The 10,814-nt window shown below is 35.4% G+C and overlaps 2 pseudogenes across 2 annotated transcripts in view; one reads left to right on the plus strand and one right to left on the minus strand.

Moving 5' to 3' along the window:
* LOC306660298 (large ribosomal subunit protein uL23-like) overlaps window positions 1-5,366 on the minus strand; it is a 26,433-nt pseudogene extending 21,067 nt beyond the window's left edge. Inside the window, exon 1 of the transcript in view lies at window positions 5,215-5,366. The product of the transcript in view is annotated as a large ribosomal subunit protein uL23-like (transcript). The remainder of the gene's footprint in view (window positions 1-5,214) is intronic.
* On the plus strand, window positions 5,314-10,516 carry LOC306659700 (dnaJ homolog subfamily B member 6-like; annotated as a pseudogene). The gene is made up of 2 exons: window positions 5,314-5,703; window positions 9,573-10,516. The product of its transcript is annotated as a dnaJ homolog subfamily B member 6-like (transcript).
* The last annotated feature ends 298 nt before the right edge of the window (window positions 10,517-10,814 follow it).

Consider the following 10,814-nt stretch of genomic DNA (forward strand, 5'->3'; position numbering starts at 1 on the left):
TTTTTTTTTTAATTAAACATTGCTTTGGTTTGGGTCTTTGATTTTCTTTTCAACATTTGTTAAAGCAAAATCTAACTGTAACCAGAAGTACTGGATGCCACCTGGTCTTTCTCCATGGCATTGACTCAGAATGTACACAAAAACAAAATTTAATGGTAGAAGTGCGGAAATTTGAGATTTTTTTTTTAAATATCAACTAATTGGCAAACTCTTAACTAGATTAAGTAAGAGATAAGAGGAAAAACCCAAATAATAAATCACAAATGAAAGAAGAGACATTAAAGTTGATGACATAAAAATAAAAAGGATCCTCAGAGATGACTATGAGCAATTATACACCAATAAACTGGATAACATACCAGAAATAAGTAAGTTTCTAAAACTCACAACCTATGAAGTCAGGAAGAAACAGAAAATCTGAGTAAACCCATAATTAGTAAAGATATCAAGTCAGTAATAAAAGTCTCCTATCAGCTTCAGTATCTAACGGCTTCACCAGAGAATTTTACCAAGAATTTAAAGAATTACCCCAATACTTCTAAAATTCTTCAAGAAATTGAAAGAAAGGAAATACTTTCAAACTAATTTTATGAGACCAGCATTACCTTGATACCAAAATCAGACAGAAAATGTGACAGGAAATGAAAAGTACAGACCAATATTCCCAATGAATATTGACACAGATTTTGCTCACAGTATTTTGCTCAACAAAATACTAGCACACCAAAATCAACAGCACACAAAAAAGATTATTATACCACAATCAAATGAGACTTATTCCTGGAATGCAAAATGGCACAACATAAAAAAATCAATCAATGTAATATACCACATTAATAGAATGAAGGACAAAAGCTATATGATCATCTCAATACATGCAGAGAAATCATTTGACAATTGCAACAGCCTGTCATTATTAAAAAAAAAAAAATTCAAAGTAGAAGTATGAGGAAATTGTCCCCAAAATAATAAAAGCCTTATAATAAAAGCACACAGCTAACATTGGACTCAAGGGTAAAAACTGAAAGTTTTTCATCTAAGATTGGGAACACCACAAGGATGTTCATTATCACTGCTCATATTTAACAGAACTTTCGAGATCTTAGCCACAGCAATCGGACAAGAAAAATAAGGAAAAGGCAATCAAATAGAAAAGCAAGAAGCAAAATTATCCATTAACAAAGAACATGATCTTATATGTATAAATCCGTAAACACTACTAACACACACACACACACACACACACACACACACACACACAAAGGCTATTAGTGTTAATAAATTTAGTAAAATTACAGGATGAAAAACCATTATACAAAAATCAACAGTGTTTCTATACACTGAAAGAGAAATAAAGCAAATCAGCCCCTATTAATGACATCAAATATGGCAAAATTTTCAATAATAAATTTAATCAAAGTAAAAGTCTTATACGTTGAAACCTATAAGACATTGCTGAAAGAAATTAAAGACAAATAAATGGGAAGAAATATGTGCTCATAGATTGGAAGGCTTAATATTGTTAAAATATCCATACTATCCAAAGCAATCTGCCTATTTAATGCAATCTCTATTTTCAAAATCCCAATGTTATTCTTTACAGAAATAGAAAAAAAATACATGAAATTCATTATAAACCCCAAAAGACTCCAAATAATCAAAACAATCCTCATAAAGATAAACAAAGCTGGAGCACTCACACTTCCTGATTTCAAAATATTTTTTACAAAGCTACAATAATCAGAACAGTTTGTTACTGGCACAGAGACATTTAGTCCAATGGAACTAGGGCAAAGTGATCTTTGCACAGGGTACCAGGCTGCATAATAGGAAAAGGATATTCTCTTCAATAATTGGCTTTGGAAAAACTGGATAACCACATGAAGAATGAAAGTAGGTCTTTATAACATGTAACTCAAAAACAACTCAAGATGAATTAATCATATACTACAGGACCTAAGCCTATGAACTTCTAAAGGAAGTCCAGAAGAAAAGCTTCATGACATTTGATATGGCAGTAATTTTTTGAATATGACATAAAAAGTATGGGAAAGAAATGCTAAGATAAGCAAACAGGATTGCCTCAAACTACAAAGCTTCCATACAACAAAGGAAAGAATCCACAAAGTGAAAGGGCAACCTATGAAATGGGAAATCATATTTGCAAACAACAAATCTGATAAAGGGCTAAAATTCAGAATATATAAAGAACTCCTATTACTCAAAACAACAATAATCAGAACCAAAACATTATATAACCCAATCAAAAATAGGCAAAGGACTTTGATGGACATTTGTCCATCAAAAAATACCAAAGATACCAAAATACAAAAGATACCAAAATCCAGCAAAGAACTTGAAAAGTTACTCAACATCACTAAGTACCTGGGAAATGCAAATCAAAATAACGAGATTATCACCTCATACCCATTAGGATGGCTACTCACAAAAAATAAATTAAATAAAAAGTGCTGGCAAGGGTGGGCAGAAATTGTAACTCTTGCACATTGTTAGTAGGAATGTAAAATGGAGAGCTGCTATGAACAACATTATGAAAATTCTTAAAATAAAAATAAAATTACCATAGAATCAAGCAATCCCACTTCTTGATATTTAGCTAAACAAAGTGAAAACAAAATTTCTAAGAGATATTAGCACTCCCAAGTTTATCACTGTAGTCAAGAGGTGAAAGCAGACTAAACACACATCTATAGAAAAATGGATAAAGAAAATATGAATGGGGCTGGGGAGATAGCTCAGTTGGTAGGGTGCTTGCCTTGCAAGCACAAGGCCCCGGGTTCGAACCCCAGCACCGCAAAAAAAAAAAAAAAAAAAAAAGAAAGAAAGAAAATATGAATGTACATACAGTAGGATACTAGTTATCTTAAAAGAAGAAAATTCTGTCATGCTACTACAACAAGGATAAGCCTTGAGGATATTATGTTAAGTGAAATAACTCAGTCACAAAAAGAAATACTGCTGGATTTCCACTTATGTTAAGGTATTTAAGTAGTCACATTCTAAAAAGCAGAAAATGGAATAGTGGTTGCCAGGGACTGGGAAGAGTGGAAAACAAAGAGTTCCTGTTCAATGCGTCTAGAGTTAGAGTTTTACAAGATAAAAAAGTACTAGAGATCTGTTGTACAGCAGAGTGTACGAAGCTAACACTACTACATTGTATATATAAAAAAAGTTAATATGTTAAATTTTCTGTTAGCGTTTTGTTTACCACAATAAGACATTGTTGATATTGAAGACTCCAATTGGATATGTTTTGCATAATTTGAGCATATAAATGGAAAAGCTAGTAAATAATAACACAGGGAGACCATGAGTCAATATGGATCATTAAAAAAGACAGAGAGAGAATTCTTCTTTGCAAAATAACACCAGTTAGTAAACATAGAAAGAATGGTAGGATTTTGAAATGAAACTTTATAACCTACGATGTAATAAATGATTCATTAAGATGATGAAACTCTTGAGTGAAATGTTGGTGAAAACAGAATTTTTAAATGGACTCAAGGTATTGCCCCATAAATGATTTAAATTTCAGAAAGGAGAACATATTTTACAATGGAGAAATCTGGCGTTCAACAACGTGACCAAATGGCAATTGGACATCTGATCATTATGTGATATAATAAAAATTGCATAACATCACATAGAATCCTTGCCAAAAATATTTAACCTTAATCTAATCATAAGGAATCAATCATATAAACTTAGATTATGAGTCAGACTACATGATTCTTGGTCTGAATTCTTCAAAAAGCTAATGTCAAGAAAATAAATGAATAGTCAGGAGACTATTTTAGATGGAAAGAGACATAATGGCCAAACGCAAGATATAAATCTTGATTAGATTCTACAATTAAAAAAAAAAGGAATTAGCTATAAAAGAAATTTTAGGGACTAGTGGAGAAATGTGAATATGAGACGTCCACACTTTGGTATTTTTTTAAATCACTGTTAACTGCATATGGAGCGAAGGAGAAAGATGCAGATGTGGCACAATCAAAAAACACGAACCTACATGAGCATTATACAAGTGTCCAACTTTTTTAAAATTTTCAAAATGAAAAAGTGGGGGGAAATAATGAAACATAGATTTCTACTCTCATTTCTTTGGAGAAATAAAGAAGGGAAACGTATTGAGCATGAGCCAATTTCTCAAATATATCATTTATTCATTTCTTCACCCAATTTCATTCCCACTATAGCTACCACTTTATCCGTTTCATTGTTTCTGTCCTCTCTCCTCCTTCTTTCATTCTATCAAGCACTCCCTAAAACAGGCACACACACACACGCACCCGTTACACACAGGCACACCCCTAAGTACACATTCTTTGCAAAACTTATCCAGATTTTCCCTATACAAAACCAAAGCTAGGTGATTTGCCCAACTGCTACATTAAAACATGGCATTGCCTATGTCTTGGAAGAGAATTAGGTTGGCAACTTAAAGAAAATGTTGAAGTAATCCCTACCAACAAAGACCAACACAAATTCACAGGCAAGATAAGGTTCCTGCTTTCTCACTCCATGCAGCCCCAAACCTTTGGTCACTCTACTGGAGTATTTGTGAAAAATACTTGAGGAATAGTTTGAGGTTAAGGTTGAACTCCAAACCCTGCCAATCCCCTGAACAACTAGACTAGAAATTGTAGTTTTAAAGTTTGCCCCCATAACACAGCAAATGATCAATTAAAATGTACGACAAACCCAAGGAAGATCCAAATACACAATATTAAACCCAAGAAGTTCAAGTCACTCACCCTTTGCCAAAATAGCAAATGACAGAATGATATATACTCAGGCACAACCTTTCAAACTGCCAACCTTGAATCAAATCTAGGTTGGGAAAGGTTTAAACAGCCTCGTCCTGAGCAGAACATAAAGATTAGGAAGCTCGCTGTAGTCTAAGGTGTTCAGTTAAGAAAATTCTTGACTTTGGAGTCAGACATTTAGTGATAAAGTGGACCAAGTTTATCACAAGTCTAGTTGGCCAGGCTCTTTTATTCCAAATAATGGTCAATAGTGCTAGCGTATAGAAGGTAAAGAGTTTCGCATGACATTTGTTCTACTGGCTTTGAGGCATCCCTATCTATAGACATGACACCCAAAGGGTCATGTAGAGAGTTAGAAATTGTCTTCTGTTGATTTTCTTTTACTACACGTGAGGCTACGCTAGACTTCCTTGAAAGCTACCTCACTCTTCTAGGGAAAGAATGGGTGATGAATACCAATTTTCCTTCAGTAAACTCAACTCTGCTAATTTCCTGAGTCAAAACCTTCATGTGGGGAGAAAGGAGAGAAAGGAAAGCGCGAGGAGCCGCTGCCGCCGCCACCAGCGCAGCCATGCCGGACCGCGAGCACCCGGCCGCCCGCCCGCCCCGTCCCCTCCGCCGCGTCCCCTCCGCCGCGTCCTCGGACTTGTTCCAACAATCTGTTAAAACATGGTGGATTACTATGAAGTTCTAGGCGTGCAGAGACACGCCTCTCCCGAGGATATCAAAAAGATATCGGAAACTGGCACTAAAGTGGCATCCAGACAAAAATCCTGAGAATAAAGAAGAAGCAGAGAGAAAATTCAAACAAGTAGCTGAGGCGTATGAGGTGTTATCAGATGCTAAAAAACGGGACATCTATGACAAGTATGGCAAAGAAGGCTTAAATGGTGGAGGTGGAAGTCATTTTTTTTTTAATTTAATAATGTTTTTTTTTATTGTAAACAAATGGGATACATATTGTTTCTCTGTACATGGCGTAAAGTCATACCATTTGTGTAATCATAAATTTACATAGAGTAATGTTGTTTGATTCACTGTTTTTTCCCTTCCCCCCACCCCTCCCACCCCTCTTTTCCCTTTATACAGTCCTTCCTTCCTCCATACTTGCCCCCCTCCCTAACCCTAACTCTAATCCTAAGACTAACCCTCCCCTCCCCCCATTATATGTCATCATCCACTTATCAGCGATATCATTCGTCCTTTGGCTTTTTGAGATTGGCTTATCTCACTTAGCATGATATTCTCCAATTTCATCCATTTACCTGCAAATGCCATAATTTTATCATTCTTTATGGCTGAGTAATATTCCATTGTATATATATACCACAGTTTCTTTATCCACTCATCAATTGAAGGGCATCTAGGTTGGTTCCACAATCTGGCTACTGTGAATTGAGCAGCTGTGAACATTGATGTGGCTGTATCTCTATAGTATGCTGATTTTAAGTCCTTTGGGTATAGGCCAAGGAGTGGGATAGCTGGGTCAAATGGTGGTTCCATTCCAAGTTTTCTAAGGAATCTCCACACTGCTTTCCAAAGTGGCTGCACTAATTTGCAACCCCACCAGCAATGTATGAGTGTACCTTTCTCCCCACATCCTCGCCAACACCTGTTGTTGCTCGTATTCTTGATAATCGCCATTCTAATTGGGGTGAGATGGAATCTTAGGGTGGTTTTGATTTGCATTTCTCTTATTACTAGAGATGTTGAACATTTTTCCATATGTTTGTTGATTGCTTGTAGATCTTCTTCTGTGAAGTGTCTATTCATTTCCTTAGCCCATTTGTCGACTGGATTATTTGAATTCTTGGAGTAAAGTTTTTTGAGTTCTTTATAGATTCTGGAGATTAGTGCTCTATCTGAAGTATGATTGGCAAAGATATTCTCCCATTCTGTAGGCTCTTTCTTCGCATTGCTGATAGTTTCCTTTGCTGAGAGAAAGCTTTTTAGTTTGAATCTATCCCAGTTATTGATTCTTGCTTTTATTTCTTGTGCTATGGGAGTCCTGTTAAGGAAGTCTGGTCCTAAGCCGACATGTTGAAGATCTGGACCTACTTTTTCTTCTATAATCTGCAGGGTCTCTGGTCTGATTCCGAGGTCCTTAATCCATTTTGAGTTTAGTTTCGTGCATGGTGAGAGATATGGGTTTAGTTTCATTCTGTTGCATATGGATTTCCAATTCTCCCAGCACCATTTGTTGAAGAGGCTATCTTTTCTCCATTGCATATTTTTGGCAACTTTGTCTAGTATGAGAAAATTGTATTTATTTGGGTTTGTGTCCTTGTCCTCTATTCTGTACCATTGATCTACCTTTCTATTTTGGTACCAATACCATGCCGTTTTTGTTACTATTGCTTTGTAATAGAGTTGAAGATCTGGTATTGCAATACCCCCTGTTTCACTCTTCCTGCTAAGGATTGCTTTAGCTATTCTGGGTTTCTTATTCTTCCAGATGAATTTCATAATTGCTTGCTCTATTTCTGTAAGGTACATTATTGGGATTTTAATTGGAATTGCATTGAATCTGTATAGCACTTTAGGTAGTATGGCCATTTTGACAATATTAATTCTGCCTATCCAAGAACATGGAAGATCTTTCCATCTTCTAAGGTGTTCTTTAATTTCTTTCTTTAGTGTTGTATAGTTCTCATTGTAGAGGTCTTTCACCTCTTTTGTGAGATTGATTCCAAGTATTTTATTTTTTTCCGATGCTATGGTGAATGGGATAGTTTTCCTAATTTCTCTTTCTGAAGATTCATCACTTATGTATAAAAATGCACTATCTTTTTAATATGTTTTTGTATGCGATTTGCTAAAATTTTGTTGAGAATTTTTGCGTCAATGTTCATTAAGGATATTGGTCTGAAATTTTCTTTCCTTGATGAGTCTCTGTCTGGTTTAGGTATCAGTGTGATATTGGCTTCATAGAATGAGTTTGGGTGGGTTCCCTCCTCTTCTATTTTATGGAATACCTTTAGAAGTATTGGAATAAGCTCTTCTTTAAAGGTTTTGTAGAACTCAGCTGAGAACCCATCTGGTCCTGGACTTTTCTTTGTTGGTAGGCTTTTGATGACTTCTTCTATTTCATTTCTTGAAATTGGTCTATTTAAATTGTGAATGTCCTCCTCATTCAGTTTAGGCAATTCGTATGTCTCTAGAAACCTGTTGATGTCTTTGAAATTTTCTATTTTGTTGGAGTATAGATTTTCAAAATAGCTTCTACTTATGTTTTGTATTTCAATCCTGTCTGTTGTGATATTTCCTTGTTCATTCCGAATTTTAGTGATTTGGGTTTTCTCTCGTCTTCTCTTTGTTAGTGTGGCTAAAGGTTTATCAATTTTGTTTATTTTTTCGAAGAACCAACTATTTATTTTGTCAATTTTTTGTATTGTTTCTTTTGTTTCAATTTCATTGATTTCAGCTCTGATTTTAACTATTTCCTGTCTTCTACTACTTTTGGTGCTGTTCTGTTCTTCTCTTTCTAGGGCTTTGAGCTGTAGTGTTAGGTCGTTTATTTGTTGAGTTTTACTTCTTTTATTAAATGCGCTCCATGAAATAAATTTCCCTCTAAGTACTACTTTCATAGTGTCCCAGAGATTTTGATATGATGTTTCTTTGTTCTCATTTACCTCTAAGAATTTTTTAATTTCCTTCCTAATATCTTCTGTTATCCATTCATCATATAATAGCATATTGTTTAATCTCCAGATGTTGGAATAGTTTCTGTGTTTTACTCTTTCATTTATTTCTAACTTCAATCCATTATGATCTGATAGAATACAAGGCAGTGTCTCTATCTTCTTGTATTTGCTAACATTAGCTTTGAGGCATAATATATGGTCTATTTTAGAGAAGGATCCATGTGCTGCTGAGAAGAAAGTGTATTCGCTCTTGGTTGGATGGTATATTCTATAAATGTCCGTTAAGTCTAAATTATTGATTGTGTTATTGAGATGTATGGTTTCTTTGTTCAATTTTTGTCTGGAAGATCTGTCCAGTGATGAGAGAGGCGTGTTAAAATCACCTAGTATTATTGTGTTATGGTCTATTTGGTTTCTGAAATTGAGAAGGATTTGTTTGACATACGTGGATGAGCCACTGTTTGGGGCATAGATGTTTATGATTGTTATATCTTGCTGATTTATGCTTCCCTTAAGCAGTATGAAATGACCTTCTTTATCCCTTCTGACTAACTTTGGCTTGAAGTCCACATTATCGGAAATGAGGATGGATACACCAGCTTTTTTGCTGAGTCCATGTGCATGGTATGTTTTCCCCCATCCTTTCACCTTTAGTCTATGGGTATCTTTTTCTATGAGGTGAGTCTCTTGTAGGCAACATATTGTTGGATCTTTCTTTTTAATCCAATCTGCCAGTCTATGTCTTTTGATTGATGAATTCAGGCCATTAACATTCAGGGTTATTATTGAGATATGATTTGGTTTCCCGGTCATATGGTTCATTTTTTAAATTTTATTTATTTATTTATTTGACACAACTTGGTTCCTCCTTTATCTGACAATTCCTTTAGGATAATTCCTCCCTTTGCTGATTTGCTTCTTTGTTTTTCATCTCTTCCTCATGGAATATTTTCCTGAGAATGTTCTGTAATGCTGGCTTTCTTTTTGTAAATTCTTTTAGCTTTTGTTTATCTTGGAAGGATTTTATTTCATCGTCAAATTTGAAGTCAAGTTTTGCTGGGTATAAGATTCTTGGTTGGCATCCATTTTCTTTCAGGGCTTGAAAAATGTTGTACCAGGCCCTTCTAGCTTTTAGGGTCTGGATTGTGGAAGTCATTTTGAGAGTCCTTTTGAGTTTGGCTTCACGTTCCGGAACCCAGATGATGTCTTCAGGGAATTTTTTGGTGGAAGGGACCCGTTTTCGTTCTACTTCTTTGAAGACCCATTTGAAGACTTTTTTGGGAACCGAAGGGGTCCCCGAGGAAGCAGAAACCGAGGTGCAGGCTCATTTTTCTCTGCTTTCAGTGAATTTCCATCATTTGGAGGTGGATTTTCTTCATTTGATACAGGATTTACTTCATTTGGGTCACTAGGTCACGGTGGCCTTAATTCATTCTCTTCTACATCATTTGGCGGCAGCGGGATGGGTAACTTCAAATCTATATCAACTTCTACCAAAATAGTAAATGGCAGAAAAATCACTACAAAAAGAATTGTCGAGAATGGTCAAGAAAGAGTAGAAGTTGAAGAAGATGGCCAGTTAAAGTCCTTAACGATAAATGGTAAGGAGCAGCTGCTACGCTTGGATAACAAGTAATTCAACGCACGCATTTAACAGAAATGTTAAACTATAACAAGCACCATTTGAGGATTAACAGGAACATTTTTTTGAAGATTTCAGACGAACTCGACTTTCAGTATAATTGTACCTAATCTAAAGTATTTATAAACAGCTCATCGGAGCCCCTATTTGTCATAGACTTTTGAGTTTATTGTTGGGACCACACAATAGGACCATTTTTTTTTTTTTTGTCTTTAAAATTGTTGTAATCTCTGTATGCACTTTGCTTTTTTATTAAACGCAATCCAAGGTGAGCCTTGACTTTGAGTAGTGCTAGGACAAGATTGTATTCTAACACCAGCATGGATCTGCTTTCCATTGTGTTTGACATGTGAGCCAAGTAGTGTCAGCCTGCTGTGAGCTAACATTGCCAGGATGAATCTCCTGTAGAAATAATTTGCCCCCCCCCCCCCAGTATTTAGTAATGAAAGATATTAATGCATTAATGGTAATACATTTCTGGTTTAATATAAACTTAAGGATGTTTTCTAGTTGTGCATGAATGCTGGCAACTTAGTAAAGTTTTGACAATTGTTTAAATATGTAATGTTAAGCTTAGGTTTTAAAAAGCTGGTAAACTGGGTCTTTGTCATTTGCTTTAAAAAAAAAAAAAAACCTTCATGTGAAGTACAATGTATTCAACACTGTGGGCATCTAATTGTGATATGATGGGAAAGATAGGTCGTGAAGAGCAAATCCTGGCTGATTGAAAGACTA

Source organism: Sciurus vulgaris (genome assembly GCF_902686455.1).
Source record: "Sciurus vulgaris genome assembly, chromosome: 4".
NCBI lineage: Eukaryota > Metazoa > Chordata > Mammalia > Rodentia > Sciuridae > Sciurus > Sciurus vulgaris.